The 26,722-nt window shown below is 39.5% G+C and overlaps 1 pseudogene; it reads right to left on the bottom strand.

Moving 5' to 3' along the window:
- Positions 1–2,268: 2,268 nt before the first annotated feature.
- LOC140524888 (olfactory receptor 13A1-like) lies at positions 2,269–3,196 on the bottom strand (annotated as a pseudogene).
- Positions 3,197–26,722: the final 23,526 nt, after the last annotated feature.

Raw genomic sequence — 26,722 nt, 5'->3', positions numbered from 1 at the left:
CATGAGAAAGATGAACAGGCCTTGATGTTTGGAGCTACACATGAGCTTGTATATACGTTTTATCTCCAGTTAAATCCCTTGGACAGTAGACAATAAGGCTTTTTCTTTTTTTATCCTGTCTTCTCCAACCTTTTTTTCTTTTGTCTTTCAATACTAATTATGACCATTCCTTCCACAGATCCTGATAAGTAAAAGAGTCTGCAGGTTAAATTTGGCTGTATAATTGATTCATCTTTTAGCAAGCATGTGTGACCAAGGAGAACACCCATATCATATTTTTTTGATAAACATATCCAGTTAGTCTTAGTTTGTAGCCACACCTCTTCCCCCATTCCCAGATTAATAAGCACTAACTGTAACTTACTGCCCTGTTTCATGTCTGTCCCTTCAAGTATGCAAGAATTTTACGTATTTGAGTTTGTGGACCATCAATTTTGTACTTTAGAGAGTGACTCAGATCCACCGTTTTAATAGAAGTTTGGGTTTTCCTTGCTGTTACCCTCAAAGTTGATCATTTGCCAGTTTTATACAATACTATTTTGTTTTGGACCCATGGAACAGAGTCTATTTACTGTGTTGCAAATTGTTGACTTGGCAAAGCTCTCCCAAAAGGGAAAGTTGGGCTCCTGAAGAGTTTAGCCTCTGCTTACTGTCCCTGGGACTTCAGAACCCAGTTCACCAGGGTTTGGGATTGGTCTCTGAATGGGCTTTAGGACTGAAGAAGTGCTTCGTTGAAACTTCCCTCCTGTGTGCCAGAACTGCCAGGACCCCTGTGGCAAGACTATGCCTTTGCCTTGGTCCGTTTCCTGATTTGTTTTGACCCCTGGCCGTGATAGAGTCATATTTACCAAGCCCTTGTTTTAGTGACTCCACGAGTCACTAAGTCCAAAGAGAGTAAGTCACCTTAGATATGTCTTATACCAAATTAAGTTAGAAAAGACAAAATTGTGCTTTTGTAGTTGCTTCAAAGACAAAAAGGATTAAGAGATTTATTGTAAAGCAATAAAACCACAGAACAAGTTAGAGTGAATAAAGTCACCTGAGGAGTGTAATGCTTGTTCATTTTGTGTGTCTATCTTTGCAATATATTTTCTATATATTGACAGAAAAACTGTGAAATACTTTCTTAGCCATGCTAACGGGAGCATGTGAGCAGGTCAGAGCATGTGAAGGAAGACTTTGGTAGTGGGTTAACTTAAACACTACTCAGAAATGATGATGGATAGCAAGTCATGGTATATGTGTTTTTGGACTTAATTCAAGTCTCATTAGCTGTTTGCCAGATTGGCTTGTTCCCTTGTACTTTAACATTCTTTTCTTGTTGAGTTACATTGCTGTAATTTAGCGGTCCTTCTTAAGAAAAGTTACTTACAAAACTGAGGGTTATGTGCTACTTGAAGCTGCTGAACATATTCAAGGACACAAAATATGAAGTGATAGTTTAATGTCATTTTTTCCGCTTTTCCCTTTCTTTGAACCAACAGAGAACTCTTGTGTCATTAGACTGGATCCTTATGATTTATGAGACAGTTCATGGGGGAAAAGTTCATTTTTATATATTATGTTGGAGTTTAATTAGAGCAATAAGAACAAATTTACTTTGTTCATCACAGTGTTATAACTAATTTTAGAGATTTATAATCTTTGCAACTCGATTTTTTTAAGGTTGAAAATGTAATTTTGTCTTGAATTCTAGAGTATGACCTAGAGTACATGGCAGAGAAATCCAAAGTATAATTCAGTTACTGATGACCTAATGGAAACTTTTGTGTTTCTTAGTTTTTCACAAAAGGTGAACAAAAACAAATTAAGACCTTGAAATTCTTTGTCAATTCATTGAATACGTATTTGCAATAATGTGTATTTTGTGTCTGGTTTGTATTCTGCTAAATCAACTGCTCTACTTTAAAAATAGCCTGTTTTGGAATTATTTAATTTTGTATTTGTTCTAAAATTTTTTGGTAATTGTTTTTTGCTCTTTAAAATCTGAAAAACAAATCTTGCAAAGGAGAAAACTTTTCAGTCATAGAGTTATAACCCAGGTAACAATATGAAGCTGGTAGCACTATTTCAAGTTGAAATACTGCTTTAAAGAAAATAAATAAGCCCATAAATCTAAGACTTCTAACCCCAAACATATATGATAATGGTAAGCATCAAATGATATTATCAGTAATTTTATTAAAACAGTTGCATTTTCTCAACTACAGGCATAAATGGGCTAATATCACACCTTTACCCTGTATGAAGAGGCTTGAAAATTCCTACTTAATTTCTAAAGGATGAGAGGAGCTTCCCAAGAGCCATTTTGACCTCTTTGTTCCTTAGAGAATACATCAGAGGATTCAAAGTTGGGCTCAACATAGTATACAAGAAACCAGCCAGTTTATCCCTCTCTTGATTATAGCTACAAATAGGACTTACATAAGCATAGAAAACAGCTGTGTAGTACATAGACAACACAAGAAGATGAGATGAACAGGTAGAGAATGCTTTCTTCTTTCCTTCTGATATCTAAATTTTCAGAATGCTAGAGATAATGAACCCACAGGACACCAAAGTCAGAGGAAAATTTATAAAACCACAGAAGGCATCTGCTAAGAAAGTCATGATACTGTTAATATAAGTAGAAGTACAGGAGAACAGCGAGACAGGAGGAATCTCACAGAAGCAATGAGTGGTTATGTTGGGTCAACAGAAGGACTGTCATGTCATCAGATCAGTACGTATAGAAGAAATGAAGGCACAGGTGAGCCATAAGCCAGCTGCCAATACATTGCAGAGCATCTTGTTCATCATAGTGCTGTAATGCAGTGGGTGACTGATGGTCATATAACAGTCATAAGCCATGACTGTTAAAAGAAACAGTTCTGATGATGCAGACCAACTAAGGAAGTAGAGCTAGATCACGCAGCCCCCATAGGAAATGTTGTTCTCCACTGGGATCAGTCACTCCAGCACTTTGGCAGAATGGAGGAGGTACAGACAATGTCCATTGTAGCCAAGGTTAACAAAAAAAAAAATGCGTGGAGCTGTGGAGGCTTGAGTTGAGTGTGACAGCTGTGATGATCAGGACATTGCCTGAGAGGGCCACCGCATACAAGGAAAGGAAACAGTCAAATAATGGAATCCAGAGTTTGGGGTGTTCTGAGAAACACTGGAGGATGAATTCTGTCACCTGTGAGTAGTTGTCCATATGGATTATCTTTCACAATGAGAACACAAGCATAAAGAATGTTAAAGCTTCCCCATAAACTCATTGCGTAATCTGATGTCTAAAGGTTAAATCAAGAATTAATCCATATTAATACTCTCATTTTCCATTAGGTTCTCTTGCTTCATCATTCTGGCATCTCTACATATGAATCAGTTTTCTTCTATATACACTTAGACTCTAAGCCTTCAGTTACTTGGTTGCACATTACTTATATTTCCAATCCATCTCATCATGTGTATATTATTATATTGCAGATATGATATACATACGTATATATATATATTCACAAATATGTGTACTTATACATCATATATACATACATATACATGTACATATACATATATATATGTATATATACATATATAGTGTGTGTGATTAAATCAAAAGGTTATGTTAAGATATCTCATTCCTTCCTGAAGTTCATGGTCTACTGGCTTTCCCATAATTATTTTCACATTTCAAAATCTTTTTAACTTAATCACCTGGGGAAATAGGCAATATCATCAGTATTACCCATTTTATGAGAGAAAAAGCAGATTTTATGAGAGATTTAACAACTTTCTCCAGTTCCCTAAATATATTATAAGCTTCTGCCATGCAGAGAGCAGGGCTTACATTATCTTTTATGATCCCCTTAGTCCTTAGCAATGTACTATGTCCACAGAAGGTGCTGAGTAAATATTGTTCTATGCATAGTCTGTCCTCATTCTCTCTCTTGTTCATTCACTTCTACTCTCTCTCTCTCATTCGTTCTCCTTCTCTCTCTTTTATGATTTAAAGGGATTTTTCTCCTATTTGGAAATCCAAATATAATATTTTACACACGAAACTAATCTTTACATGCTCCACACAGTTCTAGCCAGATAGTTAAATACATAATATAATGAGATAATAGTGATGTGAGATATAATACCATTATCCACAGTTGTAATTTTGAAAATATTGTGTATTGTTTGGAAACATACAATTAATAAAGCAGATACATTTGTTGTACTATGAAGTTGTCATACTTTATTTGGCAAGTGTTCTTTTTCCCTCAGCTAGTGGTACAATGGACAGAATGCTAGGCTTAGAGTCAGGAAGATATGTATTCAATACGTGCCTCAGAGACTTAACTACATGCATGATTTTACATAAACCATCTACAGTTATGATCTTATATAAACTATCTATCATGATATATTATCTATATGGTATATCATTTGCTTGTTTGGAAATCAGGTTTAGAAAATTCTGAAACAATAGAGATGATGAGGAATTTCATGATGTTATATAAGCTATCATGATAGATATATTATCTATATGATTATCTATATGATATATTGCCATTATCTTTTTTTTAAAAGCCAAAGAAAACAAAGTTTATTGAAGATTCGCCAAACTGGGTTGTCTCCTAAGGAGCCTAAGCATTTGTGACGCTTGTATTCACAAACGGGCCAGATAGAATCTCAGCTAGACAGAGTCTGAGCTGGATTGAATCTTAGTGGCTGCATGGAGGCAAGATGGAACTTAATTACAGAAAAGAGTATAGGAGGGATCTGGGGAGGTGGTCTGGTAGTCCAGGGTGGTGGGAGAAGGGGTTTAGGAAGGGTCTTGAGGAGAAGTCTAAGGAGGGAATCCAAGGAGTGTCAAAGGCTGGAAACAGCTGGAGGCTATCACGAGACAGACTAGGGAGCTCCTAGGTGGGAAGCAGGTGGGGAAATCCAGAGATAACAGACAATGGTCACAGATTTGGGTATGAAAAGTCGGGTTCTGTGAAGAGATACAAGGGGAGCTCAATTTGAGTATGAAAAACCAGGTTAAGTGAGGAGATTCCAGGGGAGCTCAAGGAAGTTCCCAGAGTCTGCACTTCATCATTCCCCCCTCAAACAGATTGAACCCAAATTCTTTTGGGGTAAAGGGCGAAGGTCTCAGCTTCTGAAACTTTTTCCTGCTGGCAAGGGGCATAGAGCTGTCCCTGCCTTGATGGGTCCTGTTCAGACTTCAGAACTTGGATGGTGCCAGGTCCAGTGGGCTAGAGACCTTGGATTCAGACAGAGGTTGGTATGAAGCATGGGCTGTCATCTGGAAGTTGATGGCTTGCACTCTAGAAAAGACAAACCTGGCAAGGAGGTTAGGCAAACACACACCAAGCAGGTACAAAAGGAGTATAAAGAAGAGAAAATTTCCCTGGCATAAAAGATAATTTCTCTGGAGAGAATTAAAGATGACTGTGGCAAAGCCAAAACATAGAAGGGCATGTTTGATAGGGGATTTTTTTTTTATCAGATATCCCCTTCTTCCCAGATTGCTCCATGGGTATGTAGAACAAGGAAAACATATTTTGAGTAAATAAAAACATCAGCTGGCCTGCGATCAGGTCCTAAGGAATGGGTTAAGACTCCCAAAGCCTGTCCCCTCCTTTTATCAATCTACAGAGTGAAAGGTTTTCCAAGATTGGGAAGGTCTAGTGATGGGGTAGTGATGAAATTAGTTTTCAGAGTCTCAAAAACTTTAGCCTGGTCTGAGTCAATGCCCTGAGTAGGGTCATAAAGCGGTTTAGCAATAAAATCAAAATTAGGAATCCAGAGTCTACAAAATCCAGTCATGCCTAAAAACACTGGAACTTGTTTCTTAGTGGCTGGACCAGGGATAGACAGGATTGTTGTTTTTCTCTCAGAGGTTAAGGAGAGAGAGGTGGGTTTGAGTTCATGGCCCAGGTACTTTATGGACTAGTATGCTATCTGGACTTTGTTCAAAGAGACCCTATAGCCTGGAATGCCTAAGAAATTAAGAGCTTCTGTGGCAACAGCCAAAAAACCCACCTGAGTGGGGCTACAAATAGGAATATCATGCACATACTGAATTGAGCTACTGCCTGCTAGTTTCAGATCCCTTCCCAAAGGCTGGCCAAATAAATGAGGGTTATCTTGAATCCCTTGGGGCAAGACTGTCCATGTTAGCTGATGTGGACTTGATTACCCAGGAAACATTCAGAAGCAAAAAAGTATTCTCCATTAGACTTTTTTGTGGGAAGGGCTGCAGGATTGCATGGAGATGGACAAGGGACAAAGATTCTATACTTAAGGAATTTTTCAATTAACGGTTGTGGTCCTTCCCAGGTCTCAGTCTTAATCAGATACTGACTGAGATGGGGGAGCACTTTAGAGTCTGGGAGACTAACAATGACTGGGGTAGCAGAAGTAGCTCTCTCTGGAATTCCAGTGTCCCAAATATTTGGCCTGACTGTCTCCCATGCTCTCAAGCAAACAGGGGAAGACATAGTGAACAGCAGCAAAAGGGAGATGTGAGGTTTAACTAGAGAAAATTAGCTCCCCAATTTCACCATCAGGTCCCTTCCCAACAAGAGGGCAGGATCAGAGGAGGGCATAAGGAAGGAGTATTTAAACAACAGATTCTCAAGCAGGTTGGGGAGGGGATACGTCTGGAGATATTCCTTAGTTTCCCCTTCAATACCTATGACCCGAGGAGTCAAGGGACGGGTAGGGCCAGAGTGACTGGTTAAAGCAGAGAATTTAGCCATGTTAAAGTGGGTAACCTTACCTTCAGCCTTCGTTTTTGCCCAGGGCTTGGTGAGAAAAGTGGAGAAAGTGGGAGCACTGCCAGCACTCAGGCTTTCCTGTTGTTCCAAGTCTTGAGAAGACTAGAGGACAGGGTACTGGGGGGTGGCTCCACCACTTTTCCAACCTGAGGGGCAATCTTTCCTTCAGTGTCCCTCCTGGTTACGTGGGCACAGTTCCAAAGGCATTGATTCCTGGGGCGCCCTCTCGGGGGGGGGGGGGGGGGGGAGGAGTGCCCTGGAGGGGCACTCCTTGCACCAGTGACCCTCCTTGTAGCAACGAAAGCAGGTTTTTCCACTGCCAAGTAGTCAGCCTTCCTCCAAGGGGGCACCCTGGAGGAGTGTTCCCTGGGTCTTTTCCTGGCCAAGGCAGCAGCCAAGAACTGAGCATGCTCCCTGGCCCTGGCCCCTCTTCTTTGTTCCCTTTCCTCTGCTGCAGCTAGATCTCTATTGTTAAAGACTCCCAAGGTCATCTCCAGTAACTGGGCCTGAAGTGTTTAGGGTCCTATTGCCAATTTCTTCAGTTTCCTCCAAATATCTGGAGCAGAATGATTAATAAAATACACGCTAAAGATTGCTGCCTCTTCTATGGACTCAGGATCCAAATTTGTATGCTTTTTAATAGCTTCTACTAGCTGGTTTTGAAAAAGGGCAGGGTTTTCCTTTTCTCCCTGAGTAATTTTCCTAATTTTTTGAAAATTTGCTTGTTATTGAAATGCAGTTTTTAGGCCTTCTAATAGGCAAATTACCATAAGGTCTCTCTTTCCCCTGTTCTTACTCTTTTGATAGTCCCATCTGGGGTCACTCCTGGAACAGCAGCTGTTCCTGGGGGGTATTTTATGGGATTATTGCTAGCCATATGATCCCCAAACTTTTGGGCATGTTCCCAAATTCTCCCCTTCTCCTCAACGGTACAACAGACAGAGAAAAGAACATGCAGATCCTTCCAAGAAAGTTCAAATTGTAGGGATATGTCCCTAAAACCCTCAGTAAACATAGTGGAGTCTTCCAAGTATCACCCCAGTTTCTCTTTAATCTGGGTGAGATCTGAAAGAGAGAACAGAAACTGCACCCTGGTTGTCCCACTGGGTTGGGTAGGCACCTCTCTCAAGGGAAACAACCCAGACAGCCCAGTGGGGACAGGGGCTTGTGGAGGGAGATAGGAAGTCCCACTTCTTGTGAGGGAGGGGCTGGGGAATGCCTGCTGAACTGGACTAGGCTGCAGGGCCAGGGGATCTGGCTGGCAAGGGGAAAGATCTGCTGATACCTGAGGAAGAGTAGGGATCAAAGGGAATGCCATGGGAGTGCAGCCTAAAGACTGAGTGAATATTGCCTCAGCAAGAGGGGATGCAGAGGGAGGCACCCCAGCAAGGCTTGTAGTTGGGGACTGGCCATTATCTTATATAAGGTATCCATAGTCGTGTGAAAAAAATGAACTAAATCACTCTTGATTAGAGAAATGCACATCAAAACAACTCTGAGGTACCACATCATACCTATCAGATTGGCTAACATGACAAAAGAGAAAAATGAAAAATGTTGGAGAATATGTGGGAAAATTAGAACACTAATTCAATGTTGGTGGAGTTGTGAAATGATCCAACTATTCTAAAGGGCAATTTGGAAGTGTGCCCCAAAGAATATTAAATTGTCCATGTCCTTTGATCCAGAAATGTATCCCAAACAGATCATAAAAATGGGAAAGGTAAAAAATGTACAAAAATATTCCTAGCAGCTGTTTTTGTGGTGGCCAAGAACTGGAAATTGGGGGGATGCCCATCAATTTGGCAATGGCTGAGCAAGTTGTGGTATATGAATGTAATGAAATACTACTGTGCTATAAGGACTGATGAATAGGCAGACTTCAGAAAAACCTGGAAAGATTTATATGAACTAATGATGAGTGAAGAGAACCAAGAGAGCCTTGTACAAAGTAACAGTCACAGTGTGCAATGACTGACTTTGATAGTTTTACTCCTTTTTAGCAATCCAAGGACTTGAAACATTTTTAAAAAACTCACAATGGGAAATGCCATGCATATCCAGAGACAGAACTGTGGAGTCTGGATGCAGAGAAAAGGAGACTATTTTTCTTTCTTTCTTTCTCTCTCTCTCTCTCTCTTTCTTTCTTTCTTTCTTTCTTTCTTTCTTTCTTTCTTTCTTTCTTTCTTCCTTTCCTTCCTTCCTTCCTTCCTTCCTTCCTTCCTTCCTTCCTTCCTTCCTTCCTTCCTTCCTTCCTTCCTTCCTTCCTTCCTTCCTTCCTTCCTTCCTTCTTTCTTTCTTTCTTTCTTTCTTTCTTTCTTTCTTTCTTTCTTTCTTTCTTTCTTTTTGGCTTTGTTTCTTTCCCATGGTTTTTCCTATTGATTCTAATTCTTCGATACAACATGACTAATATGAAAATATATTCAATAGAAATGTCCATGTAGGGCCTATATCGGATTACTTGCAGTCTTAAGGAGAGAGTGGGTGAAGGATGAGAAGATAATTTAAAACTTATGGAAGTGAGTGTTGAAAACTAAAAATTAAAAAATGAAACAAAAAAATTTAAATAATTATAGGAAAGGTCATCACTAAATACTGGTTCAGTTTCTAAGGTCCAAGAGCAAGAAATAATTCCTTCTCTGCCAAACAAGCCTCAGCACTTGAATACTGAACTTTTTCTCTCTGAAATTCCATGTCTTCTTCTATCTTGATGTGGTTGTACCAGCCAAAATCTCAGGTCTCTTCCAATTGTAGTTTTCCTGGATTCTACTCTAAGTATGTTGGACCATTATTCTGCTAAGAACTCAAATGAAAAACATATACTGAGCAATAGTAGAAAATGTCTCATTTTGTCATTGCATTCAGCTATGATCTTATCATACCTGCGATGATTGCTGAAGGTACAGTCACTCACAGAAATTCTTGAATTTTGAAGGAATGTTAAATATAAGTGATTAGATTTTTTACTACTTTCAATCCAGAAGACAAAGTGATGAAAGAGAAAATATCTAGAGATATATTTAAGTTAGCTATAAAGAAAATCTTGGTTACAAGCTTCAGAGAAAATATTCCTGCTGCCTAATAGAGATTTGCAGGGGGACTGGAGCCAAGGTGGCAGAGCAGAAAGACTCATATAATCTAGCGCTTCCCAAAGCCCACAGAATATCTGTAAAAAATGACTCGATAAATTCTAGAGCAGTAGAAGACACAGAACAACAGAGTGAAAGAGGTTTCCAGACAAAGATAACCTGCAAAGCAGCCAGGAAAGGTCTATCTCATGGGATGCTGAGCAGAGTAGAACCCAGCCCTTGCCATGTGGCACTGGGAGGAACAGGACCCAAACAGACGTCCAGGGCAGAGTTCCCAACAGGGAGGGTCCCAGATCCCTGAACCCACAAGCGACAAAGAAAGCTCCAAAAGTCAGTGTGGGAGCTCTTTCCCAGCAAGGCTAGAGGGGAATGTGGTTCCTGATGGCAGCAACAGCAGCAACAGTAGAATGCATGTAGCTATGGTGGCCTGGGAAGCAACCTGAGTCCACTATCCAGGCAGCTCAGCTTAAAGCCTCTGCAGTAGGGAGCAGCTGATCTAAACCTCAGTCCTCAGTGAGGAGCCCACTCCCCAATAAAGGCCCCAGAGGAATCTAGCAGCTGAATTCAATCTCAGCCTCGAACAAGACACTATGGAGAGAAGGGGCAATAGGACCATCATCTTGACAAAGGATTCAGAAGTCAAGTAACTGGCAGGGAAAATGCCCCAAAATAGGGAAAAAAATAAGACCATAGAAGGTTACATTTTGGTGAACAGGTATCTCCTCCCATCCTTTCAGGTGAGGAAGAACAAGGCATGCTGTCAAAGGAAGTCAAGGCCCCTGCCTCTAGGGCCTCCAAAGGGAACATAAACAGGACTCAAGCAATGAAGAGCTTGAAAAGTGAGTTAGAAGCTTGCTAAAGGAGAACCAAAAAAAATGCTGAGGAAAATAACACCTTTACAAAAAGGCTAAATGAATTGGAAAAGAGGTCTAGAAAGCCAATGAGAAGAAGGAGGCTTTAAAAAGTAAAATTAGTCAAATGGAGGAGAAGGTTCAAAAGCTCGCTGAACAAAATAGTTCTTTAAAAGAAATAATTGAGTTCAGGGAAGCTAATGACTATGACATAAAACAAGCAGTTTAAAAACAAAACCAAAAGTTTGTATTTAAATTTATTTGTTAAATTTTCAACATTCATTTCCACAAAATTTTGGGTTTCAAATTTTTCTCCCCATTTCTCCCCTCCACCACCCCAAAACACCAAGCATTCTAATTGCCCCTATCACTAATCTGTCCTACCTTTTAACATCTCTCCCTTCCCTTATCCCCATCTTCTCTTTTGTCCTGAAGGGCAAGATAAATCTCTATACCCCATTACCTGTATTTATCATTTCCTAGTTGCAAAAACAATACACAACAGTTGTTCCTAAAACTTTGAGTTCCAGCTTCTCTTCATCCCTTCCTCCCCACCCATTCCCTTTGGGAAGGCAAGCAATTCAGTATAGGCCATATCTGTGTAGTTTTGCAAATGACTTCCATAATGGTCATATTGTGTAAGACTAACTATATTTCCCTCCATCCTATCCTGCCCCCCATTGCTTCTATTCTCCCTTTTGATGTTATCCCTCCCCTAGATTGCTCCCTTCTCCCATTGCCCTCCCTTCCATTATTTGCCCCCACCCTGCTTATTCCCTTCTCCCCCACTATGCTGTATTGCAAGATAGGTTTTCATACCAAAATGAGTGTGCATTTTATTCTTTCCTTTAGTTAAATGTGATGAGAGTAAGCTTCATGTTTTTTCTCTCACCTCCCTGCTTTTTCCCTCCACTGAGAAGTCTTTTACTTGCCTCTTTTCAGAGAGATAATTTGCCACATTCCATTTCTCCCTTTCTCCTCCCAATATATTTCTCTCTCACTGCTTAATTTCATTATTTTAAGATGTGATCCCATCCTATTCAATTCACCCTGTGCTCTCTGTCTCTGTGTGTGTGTGTGTGTGTGTGTGTGTGTGTGTGTGCGTGTGTGCGATCCCACCAACTACTCAGATACTGAAAAAAGTTTCAAGAGTTACAAATATTGTCTTTCCGTGTAGGAATGTAAACTGCTCAACTTTAGTAAGTCCCTTATGACTTCTCTTTATTGTTTGCCTTTTCATGCTTCTCTTCATTCTTGTGTTTGAAAGTCAAACATTCTTTTCAGCTCTGGTCTTTTCATTAAGTATGCTTGAAAGTCCTCTATTTCATTGAAAGACCAATTTTCCCCCTGAAGTATTATACTTAGTTTTGCTGGGTAGGTGATTCTTGGTTTTAGGCCCAGTTCCTTTGACTTCTGGAATATCATATTCCACACCCTTTGATCCCTTAATGTAGAAGCTGCTAGATCTTGTGTTATCCTGATTTTATTTCTACAATACTTGAATTGTTTCTTTCTAGCTGCTTGCAATATTTTCTTCTTGACCTGGTAACTTTGGAATTTGGCCACTATGTTCTTAGGAATTTCTCTGTTTGTGTCTCTTTCAGGAGGTGATCGGTGGATTCTTTCAATATTTATTTTGCCCCCTGGTTTTAGAATATCAGGGCAGTTTTCCTTGATAATTTCATGAAAGATGATGTCTAGGCTCTGTTTTTGATCATGGCTTTCAGGTAGGCCCATAATTTTTAAATTGTCTCTCCTGGATCTATTTTCCAGGTCAGTTGTTTTTCCAATGAGCTATTTCACATTATCTTCCATTTTTTCATTCTTTTGGTTTTGTTTTGTGACTTCTTGATTTCTCATAAAGTCATTAGCCTCCACCTGTTCCATTCTAATTTTGAAAGAACTATTTTGTTCAGTGAGCTTTTGAACCTCGCTTTCCATTTGGCTAATTCTGCTTTTTAAAGCATTTTTCTCCTCATTGGCTTTTTGAACCTCTTTTGCCAGTTAAGTTAGCCTATTTTTAAAGGTGTTCTTTTCTTCAGCATTTTTTGGGTCTCCTTTAGCAAGGTGTTGACCTGCTTTTCATGATTTTCTTGCATCGCTCTCATTTCTCTTTCTGATTTTTCCTCCACCTCTCTTACTTGATTTTCAAAATACTTTTTGAGCTCTTCCATGGCCTGATATCATTGAGTATTTATTTTGCATGTTTGGGATACAGAAGCCTTGACTTTTATGTCTTTCCCTGATGGTAAACATTGTTCTTTCATCTGAAAGAATGGGAGAAGATATGTGTTCACCAAGAAAGTAATCTTCTATAATCTTACTTTTTTCCCTTTTTGGGGCATTTTCCCAACCAGTTACTTGAATTTTCGGTCCTTTGTCAAGAGTAGTGTATACTCTAGGGATCTGTAAGATCTCAGGTCCTCCCAAGTGGCACAATCAAGCGTATACACTGGTCTGGGAACAGAGCTAGAATTTTGTGCCCAGAATCTTAGCAGAGTTTCCTCTTCACACCCACCTGGCTTCCAGTTCCACCAAACCAACACTGGGGGATGAAATTCAGAGAAGCTGAGGGAGCAGGGCTGCCATTCACTGTGAGATAAAGATCAGCTGCTGCAAGGCCTCTACAAAGGGCTGAGGTAAGAATCAGTTGCTCAGTGCCCCCTGGGGTTTTACGATCCAACAATGGATGTGGACTGCTGTAGGGACTGTTGTGGCTGCTGCCTGAGGCTGGAGTGATTGGAAGTCCCTTCACCCTTCTTGGCAAGCCCTTCTCCCTTCTTGGCCAGCTGAAAAAACCCTCACTTACCTTTAGCACCTGTGGGTTGAGGGATCTGTGAACCACTGCTACTGAGCCTGAAGATTCCTCCCTCTAGCCCTGTTCGCATCCTCCTCCCATAGCCATGTCATGCTGCGAGGCCAAGGCTGGGCTGGGCTCTGCTTCACCTCCCATGTGATAGACGTTTCCCGTTGGCCTTTCAGGTCACCCTGGGCTGAAAATCTCCTCCACTCTGTTGTTCTGTGGCTTCTGCTGCTCTAGAATTTGTTGAGAATCTTTCTTTACAAGTATTTTATGGGCTGTGGGGGTAGAGCTAGCATATGTGTGTCTTTCTACTTAGCCATCTTGGCTCTGTCCCCCAAAACCAGTTACTCTTAAGAAATATATGTTGTAAAGAAAACAAATTCCCTCATTGGCAATACACACACACATACACACACACACACACACACACACTCACATATATAGATAGATATAGATATAGATAGATATATAGATATACATATGTGTGTGTACATATGTACATGTGTGCACTTATACACATGCATATAATTATTATCTAATGTTCAAAGGACATCTGCTGCTTAATAAGTTTTGATAATTTTAAACTGCTTCCCACAATAGTTTTACCCACTAAAGGAGACACCGTCAGTCTCATCAATCTACCAGTTCTCCCACAACCCCATACACTCTGGATCATTTTAGTTTTTACTATTTTTGCCACTATGATGAGTGAGGTAGAATCTTAAAATTTCTCTGATTTGATCTTTTTTCTATTTAATAGTGATTTTGAGTACTTTTCATATTACCATAACCAACCTGAGTTTCTCCTTTGAAGTCTCCCTCTTTATACTTAGACCATTCATCAATTGGGGATTGGTTCTTTTTCCTACAAATTTTAACCAACTCTTTAGTTATTTGGAAATTAGAATTCTAAGAAAATTAATTTAATGAGATAAACTTGCTGCAAAGACCTTTCTTGTTAATTGTTTATCTCTCAATTTCAGTTTTATGAGATTTATTTGTTTATTATGTTTTAAATTTTATGTAATCAATAATATTCATGTTATCTTATGTAAAACTCTTCTTTGTTTGGTCATTAACCTCCATTAATCCACAGATGAGACAGATAATTTCCCCATGTTTTTCCAATTTATTTGTAATGTGACCTTTTACATGTAGATCATTTATCCATTTCGAGTTTATCTTTGTCAATGGTGGGATCTGTTCCTCTAAATCTAATTTGTTTCGTACTGCTGTCCAATTTTCCCATTAGTGTTGTTGTTGTTCTTCAATAATGAGTCTTTAGCTCAGTGGCTAAGGTCTTTGTATTATTGATTTATAAGAGGAAGCTAGGTGGCTCAGCTGATAAAGCAATGGGCCTGGAGTCAGGAATATATAGCCTCAGAAACTTAAGAGCTGCATCACCCTGCACAAATCATATTACCTCTGTTTGTCTTAATCCATTGGAGAAGGAATTGGCAAACAATTCCAATTTATTTGATAAGAAAATCCCATGGACAGTATGGTAACCAAGGTCATGAAGAGTGATGAATGAATGATGAACAGGGAATTAGATGCATTTGCTTCTCTGTGTTATGTACATAATCTGTTCCATTGTGCTCTTTCTCTTCTTTTTAAACAGTACCAAATTGCTTATTAAACTACTTATTCATTGCTGCTTAGATTTATTCAGGATTGATAGAAATAAATTGAGATTCCTTTATTATAATCACTATTATTTTTCTTCTCTGTAAAGGATTTAGATTTTTCTTTAGGAATTTAGAAAATGTGCCATTGGATGAATGTATACTAAGTATCGAAATAAATTCATTATGTGTTTCAACAAAATGTAGCTTCCTTGCTTACCTCTTTTAATAAAGTCTATTTTTCTCATGCCTTTCCTAAAAGTAAAATGAACATCCCTGCTATTCTGTGTACATCTCAGGCTTAATGAACTGTAAGTCTTATTTCAGATGTATATAAGTCTCTTTGTTTCAAATATCTTAATTGGTAGTTAATTCTTCTAATCTCTTTTATAGATGAGTTCATCACAAGTATACTGATAGCAATAATTAATTGTTTACTCCCTTCTATTTTGTTCTCTTGTACTTTTCCTTCTCTATATTCTTTTCTTCCTGTTTCTTTAAGGTTATTACTCTTTTCTCCACTTTTAACTCTTTCCTTACTATCCCCTCTCCAAGGTTAAGGTTTGTTTTATTTGAAAATAAATACCTTCCTGAATATACCTTCCCTCTCATGTTTTACATTTCCCTCTTTTCGCTTCTTTGTATCCCTGCTCAGTTGAATATATTTATATAGTAAACTCTGTGTGTATTCTGCTCTCTTTTGATCAATTTAGATTAAAGTCTACTTGAAAGGACTTTCAGTTTCCCCATTCTTTTCATGTTTGTGTAAATGTAAATATATATATATATATATATACACACATACACATTTGCATATGTATTTATATATGTGTATATGTATATATGTATGTACACATGTATACACACACATATATATATGTCTACTTGTGAAAGCTGATTATGTCTGAACAATTCTCCCGTTTTTCTCCATTGTCACTTAATGTATATTCTCCAGCTACCTCTTTTCTCTTTTTACTTACCTCTTCAAAACAAAACTATTTATCAGTCTTCTCTTCAGCTGACTTCTACTGTGATCTCTGTGATAACAGAGTTCCAAAAGAAATCTTTTAACATTCTTTTCCATCTCCATTGGAATATAAACAGTTATATATCTGTATTTCAAAGCTCCTTTTCAGTTGTGTGGTTTTCAAGAATATTTGCCAATCTGTTTCATTGAAATTCCACTTTTGTTCATAGGATATATAAACAGTTTTAGTGGGAAAATATTTTTGTTTAGACCTTTTTTGTTGCCTCATAGAATATTTCACTCCATGTTTTCCATTTCTTTGAAGTGATAGCTACTAATCTTATTCAGTCTTGATCGTGGTTCTTCAATATTTTTAATTTTTCTTTCTGGCTAGCTGTAATATTTTGTTTTTCTGCAATCTCTGGTTACTGGCAATAACATATCTAGGAATTTTATTTTGGGGCTTCTTTTAAGAGGTCATTTGTGTATTTTTTCTGCTTTCAATTTTCCCTCTTATCATTCTTATATATTTGGCTATTTAAAAAATCCTTTCCTGAAAAATCATATGCAAGTTATGAAATTCAAGTCATCTTATTGTAACCTGGCTCAAGAAACATAAGGCAGACTTATATAATAAGACCCACAATTTTGGGAATCCCAAAATTCACACTGTGAGCTTAAAAATAGTGCAGCAAATACTCCCCCACCCCTGCCAAACATACAACTGAGAGTTGATCACAATTAATAATTTTTTTTTGTGGAAAAACTCTAAATCCCATGGGGGATTTGTGACCCACCAACAAGTTTCTTTGTATATTTTACCCAATAAAATTTCAGTTATCTCACTTTATCTCACTCATTTTTTAAGTCTATTGTTTTTTGATATCAAATGTCTTACACTTTTTTCAATTTAATGTTGATTCCTACAAGCATTAATTTGTTTCATTCTGATTTTAAGTGAATTTTTACTACAGTATGGTTTTATACCTCTTTTGCTAAATTATGGGACTTTATTTCAAATTTTCTCCTCCTCTTCTTGAGGGTAGCAAGGTGGAATAGTAGGTACAGCCCTAGGTTTGAAATCAGGACACCTTGAAATCAAATGTCATCTCAAACCTTTACTGGTTCTTTTCCTCTGAGCACATCATTTACCTTCTTTTTTATTTTTTTTCCTCAACTACAAAATGTGAATAATCATGAGACTTATATTTCAGGTTTTTGAGAGGATCAAATGAGATAATATTTATAAAAAGTGTTTAGCACGGTGCCTGATACATGGTTGTTGTTGTTGTTGTGTTTGCCCTTTGTTGCTGAAGAAGAACATACCATCAAATAAATGATGACATGACTTCTTGACTTTGTTTTGAGTTAGAAAATGCTGTGCAGGTCAGCAGCCTCACTTCTCCTCCAGAGCCATCTGGATTCAGTTACCAGATATTCACCAAGATGAGTGGAGATGGCCAGGGATGCAATGGGTGACCTTGGTCCCTTTAGACCAAGGCCTATTTGGTACTCACTTAGGGTGAGGTAATGCCCATTCAGTGGATTTAAGAAGTAGTCAGGGGATGGCCCTTTAATGAGACAAGGAGAAGTAACTAAATCAGGCTGGGAGGGAAACAGCAACATTTACTATTGATAATCACTCTCAAGCCAGAAGTGTCCAGAAAACAGCCCTTAAATCGTGCTTGGGCAGGGGTCTAGTGTTGTACTATCTATGGGCTTCAGAGTGCCGTATGTTTAAGGCTTTGGGAAAGGGAAGGGAAGGGAAGGGAAGGGAAGGGAAGGGAAGGGAAGGGAAGGGAAGGGAAGGGAAGGGAAGGGAAGGAAAAAAGGAAAAAAGATCTAGCCAGTAAATCCCAAGTTAACTGGGCATTCTCTGGTCATTCAAATTTATCTTCCATTGGGTAGGAGAAGGAAGAGGAGGGAAGACAGACAGGAAAGGAGGACAGAGCTACCAACCTAGCAAGGTTCTCATTCAGGCAGCTGAGTCTCCTCACACGTTCTTGTGTTCAACCTTCATTGCCAAAGAAGACTATGCCATCAGAGAAATGATGACATGATTTGCACTTGACTTGTTTTGAGTGAAGGATGACTGTGCAAAGACACCAGCCTCACTTCTCCTCTGGAGCCATTTAAATCCAGTGACTAGATATTCATCAAGATGACTGAAGATGACCCAGGATGCAATGGAAGACCTTGGCCCCTTTAGGCCAAGGCCTATTCAATACTCACTTTGGGTGAGATAACACCCATCCTGGCATGTAGAAGCTGCTATATAAATGCTTATTCCTTTCCTTCCGTAGCTCTCATTTATTTTCTAATTCAAAAAATGTATCATTAGTCTGAAGAATTCTAATTGTTCAGATGGGCATAAATGCTTCTTTGAGGTTTTGATTATAAAAGATATTTTTTTGTCTTCTGGGTTAGTGTTGTAATCATTCCTGACAATATAAAATCTTTTGTTTTTCCTGTTTGATCCTACAGTTTTGTTGCTGAGGCATCAGATGTTGAGTTCTAGATATCCTTTACTCAGGAGATGGAATGAAATTGAGGATCTGTCTTTCATAGTGGTAGCCTTTCTCTATGCCTTTTGCATTACCACAGTCATGAAAATTCTCTAATACAATTAGTCTTAGTTGAAGACTTTTCCTTTGGATGAGGAGAGAGGGCTTTTCTTTACTCCATACTCCCTTTACTCCATACCCCATAATTAAATCAAAGGACATCCCTTTGTGGTACAAGAGACTTAATTGAAATCTTTTCAATTGCACCTAAATCCTGTGAAGTTCCTAATAAAAATTCCAGTAAGCTTCACCTAAATATTTGACATCAGAGAGAATAGGGAAGCATATCTTCAAATGAATTGTATCTTAAAATATGTCTTGGCCACAAAATTCTATTCTGCTTACACCAGGGATCTGACACGGTATGGTACCTCGAATGTTTCTGTGCCATTCTTTGGACACATGCTGAATTATTCTTCATAAGAGACTTCAAGAAACAAACGTAACCAGGGAATTTGCTGGTTCACCTAAAAACACAATCTGAGTTCAGGAGCATTGTCTACTAGAGAAATGATATGTGAACTTATCCAGGCTGTGAAACCTGTACAAATTTTGTGATTCCAAGATATTCTTAATCTAATTTTTCTAAGCTGAATCAGTTGATCAAATGCCAATTGTTTCCTAACAAATGGAAATAATTTCTTGAGTACTATTTTCATATCCTTATTTCTCAGGGAATATATCAGAAGGTTCAAGACTGAGGTCGCTGTGGTATAAAACACTGAAGCTACTTTACCTTTCTTCAGAGACTGACCTAAGCCAGGAAGAATATACATATAAATCATAGTGCGATAATACAGGCTAACCACAATAAGGTGGGAGGAACAAGGGGAAAATGCTCTCTTCTTCCCTTCCTTGGTCTGAATCTTCAGGATGCTAGGCATGATGAAACCATAGGACACCAGGATGAACAGAAAATTTATCTGGCAAAACACTATTGTGTTGTAGACATCGGCTGAGGTACAAGAGTGAGGCAATAATAGAGAAATCTCACAAAAGAAATGATCAATGATGTTGTGGCCACAGAATGACAAGTGAACAGTCATGATGGTGTTTACTGTTATACTGACTCCACTGATAGCCCATACTGCAGATGCTAGGAGACAACAAGTTGCCTTGCTCATGATAGTGGTATAATGAAGGGGCTGGCAGATTGCTACATACTGGTCATGGGTCATAACTGTGAAAAGTAAGACCTCAGCTCCCAAGTACCAATTTAGGAAATATATTTGAGCTATGCAGCCACCATAGGAAATAGTGTGCATGGTTATTAGCTTCTGCAGCAACTTAAGCACAACAGTGGCAGTGGAGAGGACATCCAACAAAGTAAATTTATAAGGAAATATTACATGGGAGTACAGAGGCCTGGATTTAGGCTAATCACAGTGATAATGAGGGTGTTACCTGTAAATGACAGTATAAAAAGTCTTAAAAAGAGACTGAAGGTGAGGATCTGAACCTGAGGATCTTCAGAAAAACTTTTGTAGAATGAACTCAGCTACTGAGGAATGATTCTTTGATGCCATATAAGAATGTTGTCAGGTTTCCTTTTGTTAGTGTCAATGCCCACAAAATCCAACCCACAATACACTGTGTTGTTCACTAAAGAGAAGAAAACAAAGATCTGAATTAAAATTATGCAAAGAAAAAATGGTTTGATATTACAAAATCAAATTTTGTCAAAGTCATCTAAATTTATTGCACCACAGACAAAAATAGAGAAACATTTGGTTAGTGAGATCTCTTTTCATTAAATTCATTCTCCCTAAAGATTTAAATAAAGCACAGGCACATACATAATCATCTTCATCTTCCTTCAGGGAAATTATGAACTTTTTTATCTGACATTTTATACATAGCACCTTCACTGTTCTGTTGAATGTTCCCTTTACTGACCTCAGCCTTGAAGTGAGCCCACTTAAGTTTAATTGTATAATCCATTTTTCTCACTCTGGGTGGCTATAATGGATGGCTATAATTGGGAATTCTCTAAACTATTAGAGAACAGAAAGAAAATTGATGATCAAGATATAGATAGTGGAGGTGCATGCCTGGAAAGTGGTGGAAAGTAGTGATGTATCTGTAATGGAAACTAGATGAGAACCAGGATCAGAAACAGAACACAAGGGTAATTCAAAGATATTTGGCCCAAGGTTAAGTAATTAGGTGGTGCAGTGGAGAAAGTGCTGGACCAAGAGTTAGTAACACAAAAGTTCAAATTTCACATCACACAGCTTAGTAATATGACTTGAGCAAGTCACTTAGTCTCTGTCTGCTATCATGATCTTCACTGTCATTTAAACACTCAATTTCCTCATTAGTATACTTTCCTTTTCCCTTCTCAGTTCAATATATAGCTAAAATGCAATTTCAACATAGAATTTACTTGCTCTTTTAGGCCTGTCTATGTGGGACCCTCACCCTTTTCAGTTTCTTCTAATCTCACCACAGTTGGAATGCTTCTAAAGGCTTCATCACTCTTCATCACAAGGGTCCCTTGGAGTGATTAGCAATGTCTCTTATCAATCTGCATAACAGAAAGGAATCTTTCAAATATAGTTTATAAACATTCACCATGAAGCAATTGCAAATGTGATCTGGATAATCCAATTTTACCCCCCAAGTATTTTCCTTTGCCATTTTGGCTCAGGTTGATTAGATTTCCCCTTTTCCTATTTTTTCTTGGTGATATGCTCAGTGTCTGACATGATATTGATTAGATATAAAAAGAAGATATGTCTTAACTAAATAATAATTTTCAATGTTTCATGTAATTACTCATCCTGACATCCTGTAGTTGTCAATACAGACTATCTTCAAACAAACATTAGTTTAAAGAAGGCACTACTTTTAATTTTTCCTATAAACCAAAGAGGAGTAAGAAGGGACTTAAAATTACATCAAGGTGTGAATTTTATCCAAAAGAAAATATATTAAGCATCTAAGTAATTGACCATTGGAGAAAAAGCACTGGGAGAGGGAGTAGGATAATATGAAAAATCTGCATGGTTTACGGAACTTTTTGTGGAGTTTATTACATGAGTCCTTCAGTGAACTCATGTGATAAATGGCCAGAGCCTAGTCATCATTCTACGTCTAGGAAATCCTTTCCAACACTGAACAAGGATGGACTACTTGAAATTTGAAACCACTAATTTTATGATTGTGACCATAGAAGTAAGAGAGAATTTTGCCACTCATCATATATAGTTTCTAAAATTGTTCCCAAAAATGTACTGATCATTTGTCCATAATGCTGTGTAGACACTTCCTTCATAAGAACAGTTTTCATATGAAACAAATATATATTAAAGGGCACAGTGGGGCACAAAAACAGTGTAAGATTACAGTACCAACCACACCAGTGGCCTTGCATCATTCTCTGTCTCTGACAAAAGTGCTGACATTTAAGGGATTTTCTTCATTAGCTTAAGAAACTGGTGGGTAAAAAAGCTATGTCTGCTAACACAGTCTTCTGCCTTCCCTCCCATTTTGGAGTTGCCTAGAATATTGATTTGCTCTGGATCAGAGTCCTTGTAACATGTGTCCAAGATCGGACTTAAATTCAGGTCTTCTTAGTTTTAAGTTCTAGTCTTTTAACATTATACCACACAGCCTTTCAATGCTAAAACAAGCTTCAGTGTTCACAGAGCTATGGAATTTCAGAGTTGGGAGAAATTGAGAGCTCATTAGTTTACTACTTTCATTTGACAAGGAGAGTCTAAAACAGGAAAAGAACTTATTCAAGGTCTCACAGAAGGTTAGGTTAAGTAGGAAGTAAAATCCAGTTCTTCTGATTGCTATTCAACTGCTTTATGTACTGTACCAAATAAATGCTAGTTTGGAATGAACATTTTCAAAATCTGAAATCAGAGCTTGTTGAAAGCAATTTCCTTATCTAAAAGAAATTGAAAGGACTCACAAATGTGCTAAACAGAAATGTAGTTACTGAATATCATGGCATCACAAAGTAGGAAATTAGTGTGTTAATGTATTCAGTGAAATCCAATTTTTTTGTTTCTGTTGAAGGCCTCCCTAATACAAATTTCAGGCCTTCCTCCTACAATGCGAAACAGACAGACAGAGATGGTTGTTTTATCAGCAGAATGAGGCAGTGAGATTAGGTGGCTTCTGATGTACTTATAGTACTAGACCTATGAATAAAAATTCTAGGTTGGGATGAATAGAAAAATAATGATTTTCAACATGGTGCTGAGGAAGGTAGGATGATTTCATACCATCAATCAACTTACATTTCTTTTTGTTTGTTTGTTTTTGTTTTTGTTTTTTTTAATTTATTTATTTAACTTTTGACGTTCATTTTCACAAAATTTTGGGTTCCAAATTTTCTCCCCCTTGTCCCCTCCCCCCACCCCAAAACACCGAGCATTCCAATTGCCCCCATCACCAATCTGCTCTCTCCTCTATCATCCCTCTCTGCCCTTGTCTCCATCCTCTTCTCTGTCCTGTAGGGCCAAATAACTTTCTATATCCCTTTACCTGTATTTCTTATTTCCTAGAGGCAAGAGTAGTACTTGACAGTTGTTCCTAAAACTTTGAGTTCCAACTTCTCTTCCTCCCTCCCTCCCCACCCCCTACTTTTGCAAGGCAAGCAGTTCAATATAGGCCAAATCTGTGTAGTTTTGCAAATGACTTCCATAATAGTCGTGTTGTATAAGACTAACTATATTTCCCTCCATCCTATCCTGTCCCCCATTACTTCTATTCACTCTTTTGATCCTGTCCCTCCCCGTGAGTGTCAACCTCAAATTGCTCCATCCTCCCCATGCCCTCCCTTCCATCCTCCCCCCCACCCTGCTTATCCCCTTATCCCCCACTTTCCTGTATTGTAAGATAGGTTTTCATACCAAAATGAGTGTGCATTTTATTCCTTCCTTTAGCGGAATGTGATGAGAGTAAACTTCATGTTTTTCTTTCCCCTCCCCTCTTTATCCCTCCACTAATAAGTCTTTTGCTTGCCTCTTTTATGAGAGATAATTTGCCCCATTCCATTTCTCCCTTTCTCCTCCCATATATTTCTCTCTCATTGCTTGATTTCATTTTTTTAAGATATGATCCCATCCTCTTCAATTCACTCTGTGCACTCTGTCTCTATGTGTGTGTGTGCATGTGTGTGTGTGTGTAATCCCACCCAGTACCCAGATACTGAATACTTTCAAGAGTTACAAATATTGTCTTTCCATGTAGGAATGTAAACAGTTCAACTTTAGTAAAATCCCTTATGACTTCTCTTTGCTATTTACTTTTTCATGCTTCTCTTCATTCTTGTGTTTGAAAGTCAAATTTTCTTTTCAGCTCTGGTCTTTTCATCAAGAATGCTTAAAAGTCCTCAATTTCATTGAAAGACCAATTTTTCCCCTGAAGTATTAGACTCTGTTTTGCTGGGTAGGTGATTCTTGGTTTTAGTCCTAGTTTGTTTGACTTCTAGAATATACTGTTCCACTGACGGGGGTCGGTCCTAGGCGCCTGGGTGGATAGGGGCCTCCCCGGGAGTGGCAGCCCACCAATCCGAGGGAGACACGGCTCCCATAGAGGAGTTGTGAGCCCACGGGATTGGTCGGGTGGGCTGGATCCAATCGGGTGGTAGGCCTCGCCCTCGGGGCGGGTTAGGATGGCAGCCCGGAAGAACCTCCCTATATAAGACAACGCCCTGAACTGCTCGGGGGACTCCTCCATGCAATAAAGCTATGAACCTCCTGCGCATTGCCTGACTATTGCCTGCCGCCGTGTCCCCCGGGGTAGGTCCGGAGATGTCCGAAGCGGTGCCCACCGAAGGGAGATTCTCACTCGAAGGTCCCGGGGACAGACCCGGGACAGCTGGCGCCTGAACAGGGACTGCAGCCCCCGCCGAGTGAGGTGAGTATAACCCTACCCAGTTAAGGGTAGAAGAGTCAGGCAACCTAGATAGTCGGGGCTATCTAGAGGAAACATGGGCTCTCAGATTTCCAAGGGAATGGAACCGGAGGATGCAGGAGTTCTCGCCTGCCAAGTGTACAAGATATGTAAGCAGGTGGGAATAAAAATACACATAAAGGATTGTAGACAGTGGGTGCAGAAAATTCTAACAGTCTCCCCGTGGTTGGCTCACACAGGCTTGGATCATGACTGGAACAGACAAGCGAAGATTTATGCAGAAGCCAATCACCCCAATGATGTAGAGAACACCATTAATCAGCTCACAGGGTTTAGAGACTATGCCAAGTTCCAACAGCAGTTAGCCCTCCCTGAACCTATAATTCGAGCTGTCCAGGAAGTAGCCATGAAGGCTCTAGATGCCCTTGCAGCGCGCACTCAAACCCTTATAAGTCACCTAAGGCAGAGACAGAGTGAGTCAGCATTGGAATTTATGACTAGGGTGCAGGAAGCGGTATGGAAAAGGTTTGAGAAGGGAGGTCCCTCATCGCAACTCATAGTTCAGCTGTTCAAGGAGGGACTCACTAAGTCAAGGGGAATACTCTCCACCCTGCCCGCAGACCCCTCTGTAGATAAAATAGTTGATAATTGTCTGGATGAGGGCGGTGGAGCAGACCCAAAACTGGTGGCAACACTAACTTCCGCCTTCCAAGCCTTCCAATTGTCCACAAGCTCCAAAAAGGGACATTATGAGCCGCCTCGGGATGAAGCTATCAAATTTTTAGTAAGGGCCATTGCTGTTGTACTGGAGTCCCCACCCTTGAATTGGAAGTCAGACACCCCGATTTGGGTGGAGCAATGGTCTCTGACTTCAGAAAAACTCCAGGCATTACAACTATTGGTTAAGGAGCAATTAGCACCCTGGAATGCTCCTGTGTTTGTTATAAAGAAAAAATCTGGAAAAGTCAGGTTCCTTACAGATGTTAATGAAGCATTTGTAAGCACCTGGCAGCAGCTATACCTAAGTAAAGAGCCAGTATGCATTCTTATCAATCTTACCTTGAAGGCGATCCTCGCTAAACAAAGAAGGGGAAAAGGTCGCCTAATACAATCAGAGCTAAGATCAAGAGGCCTAATACAATCAGAGCTAAGATCAAGAGGCCTAATACAATCAGAGCTAAGATCAAGAGGCCTAATACAATCAGAGCTAAGATCAAGAGGCCTAATACAATCAGAGCTAAGATCAAGAGGCCTAATACAATCAGAGCTAAGATCAGGAGGCCTAATACAATCAGAGCTAAGATCAAGAGGCCTAATACAATCAGAGCTTGATACAGCTGTCTCAAAAAGCGCACATACTACTCCAGCTATGAGACATTTTGTGACTTTTCCAAGACAACTCCGCAAGGAAAGTAATACCCAGGCTGGATATAAAGACACATGGGCCATGGTAAAGGATATGGCCTCAGGGAAATGGAAAGGTCCGTATAAGATACTAATATGGGGTCCAGGGTATGTTTGTGTCTCCATAGGAAAAGGTCATGTGTGGATTCCCATTAGAAGGATCCGTAAGTGGGAACCGATGTCGGAGAGCCCGGAGACCCCGGAGAAGGATCATACACCACCTGAGCCTGCTGCTGACAGCTTTAACCTTGCTGCCCAGAGAGGAAGCAGCCCTCATCACAAGCGCAGACACTGCTGCTGACAGCTTCAATCTAGCTTTCTACCCAGTGGAAAGATCCCCTACTCCCCTCTACCCCCCTGCGTGCCTACACCCAATATGTTCATTGGTATGCAAGTTTGTTCCACAGGGCATGCAGTAATGGGACAGCAGTGGAACGACACCCAGCAGATCTACTTCATGGATGGAGCGCCAGGACCGTATTATGCAGCTCCAGTGCCCCACGTCCTGGCGAGAAATGGGAGCGTAGTCATCCAAAGCCATCTCTGGAAAATGGCAGCGGCCTTTGGAAACATCACCCACATGACTGACAATAGTGGGCCGCTGACGGACAATGACACCATCCGCTCCCAATGGTGGGACCTCATCATGAAGAAAGGATTTACCTGCCACTAGGGTCAGGTCTCTGGACACTGCAATCGTTTCTCCCTTTCAGTCCAGACCCTGAAAAGGACTGATATGTTTCTAATCTGTAGGGAAGGGAACATTACTCAGACAGGGGGCAAAAAT

This window comes from Notamacropus eugenii, chromosome 1 (genome assembly GCF_028372415.1).
Source record: "Notamacropus eugenii isolate mMacEug1 chromosome 1, mMacEug1.pri_v2, whole genome shotgun sequence".
Taxonomy (NCBI): domain Eukaryota; kingdom Metazoa; phylum Chordata; class Mammalia; order Diprotodontia; family Macropodidae; genus Notamacropus; species Notamacropus eugenii.
This window is presented reverse-complemented; position numbering and strand designations above follow the sequence as displayed.